The 1,879-nt window shown below is 40.3% G+C and overlaps 1 non-coding gene across 1 annotated transcript; it reads right to left on the bottom strand.

Annotated features, from left to right (window-relative positions):
- Window positions 1–492: 492 nt before the first annotated feature.
- LOC132652605 (small nucleolar RNA SNORA48) lies at window positions 493–636 on the bottom strand. The gene has a single exon (XR_009590202.1). It is a non-coding gene; the product is annotated as a small nucleolar RNA SNORA48 (small nucleolar RNA).
- Window positions 637–1,879: the final 1,243 nt, after the last annotated feature.

The following is a 1,879-nucleotide window of genomic DNA, read 5'->3' as shown; positions in this document are numbered from 1 at the left end:
GATGTTGTCCCTGGCAAGTGCCAGGACATCCCTATGTTCTCTAGTGGTAATATGAGCCAAGAACATAACACTGAGACCTACCCTTGCAGCTGCATAGTCAGGGACTCAGATATGACTCTCAGCAGCAGCTCGGGCTGGAATCTTGGAATCGGCCCAAGTTGGTGGGGGTCGGTAACTCTCAATGGGCTAACCCCATCTTTTTATCCTTCAGTCTTCATTCCACCTCTTTGTGTAATGCTCAAACCATTCCACTTCTCTTCGTCTCCCATCTGACCACCACATACTTATACATTGTACATTGTGAGAGCTGCAGGCTGGCCACGTGGGTGGCAGGCCTCTGGGTAACGTCTCCATCAGAATTGCCTGCTGTGGCATGCAGGTGTCTATGGCCTGCCTGTGTAGTGTGCTGGAGAGCAGGTCTGTGGGTGCCATGGCAGTCCAAAGGTCTGTCTTTCTCCTCCTGCACTGTGCTCCTTGGATTTGATTTGATTTTAATGAGTCACAGGCATAAGACAGCTTTGGCCACCATGCCAGGCGATAAGCTAGGATGAACAAAGGATGGCAATCTGCTCTGCCCCTGAACAAATTAAGAACAATACCACCAAGAAGGTGTCTCTTTGCCCATTAGCAGAGGGGAGAGGGATGTAAAAATTTTTGAATGGCGTAATTTTAATTTTATCACAAAAAAATTCTTGTCATTTTAATGTAAGTAATATTTTACAGTATATAATGACATTAATAATTGTCGCCGAAGATTAAAAGCTTTATTAATGGGAAGAAAGAATGTTGTATTTACAGGTAGCACTCTCAACTGCAATTATTAGGTGTTTTTTTTGTTTGTTTGTTTGTTTTGTTTTGTTTTTGACAGGGCCTTTTAGTGTCTGTCCTGGAACTTACTATGTAGACCAGGCTGGTCCTGAAATCCAGAGATTTGTGTTCCTGTCTCTGCCTCTTCTCAGCTACTTCATCCATTTTAATTTTTTAAAGTTTGCTTTCTAATACAAGTGTTAAAATGCACTACTGTTGGTAATACAAAATTGGGTTTTCCGTTGTTTCAATCTGTTTATTAAGTTTATAAAGCTGCTTTTAAAATGGCACAGTGAAAATCCTATAATTACATTTAGAAGAATTTAATAAACTGTGGTTTTTCTGAGGGAATCTTTGCTCCTGATATATAAAACTCCCAAATGTTTTTGTTTTGTTTTGTTTTGTTTTTTCTTCAGTTTTAACTTTTGTGAGTCATCAAACATTGGAACTTAAGGGTGTGGTAATTGAAGAGGCAGGTCTTTCAGGACTTGGTTAAGTAACGATTGGGATTTGAAAAATATAAGAGAAGTTAATTGGATGGCTAACAGGCATCAGGTGGAGTTGAAGAACAGGGGAAACTCTTAATACTATTTACTATACGATAGTACATCACTGGCTACAGTAGAGAAATTTAAGCCAGCAACATGTCTAGCAAGAGATCGCATTCAAATCCTGTGTCTGTGTAATCAGCTGGAATAACACACTCTTAGTATACACCTTTAATCCCTCTGAGTGGAATATAGACATTTACACACCTTTAATTCCTCTGGCTATTAAGTGTACTATAATGTACACCAAGTTAGTACACATCTTTAATCCCAAACAATGGCATCTAATTAAGGGGCTGACAAAGAGACGAACCAGAAAAAAATTAACAGAATGAGTCATAGATAGGGTACATCCAACTCTCATGAGAAGGGACAGGAAAGAGAAACCACTTAAGGTCAGCTCAGGAGAGTTTGTGCAGACAGAGCAGAGTTCAGGAGCATGTGACAGTTTGTTGCAGTTTAGTTACGCACAGTTGAGTTCCTGCAGTTCAGTTGGTGGGGTTCAGAGGTGGTTTTTCCAAGCA

Source organism: Meriones unguiculatus, chromosome 2 (assembly GCF_030254825.1).
Source record: "Meriones unguiculatus strain TT.TT164.6M chromosome 2, Bangor_MerUng_6.1, whole genome shotgun sequence".
NCBI classification, from domain to species: Eukaryota; Metazoa; Chordata; class Mammalia; order Rodentia; family Muridae; genus Meriones; species Meriones unguiculatus.
The sequence above is the reverse complement of the archived record's forward strand: the minus strand, read 5'-3'. Positions and strand labels throughout refer to the sequence as shown.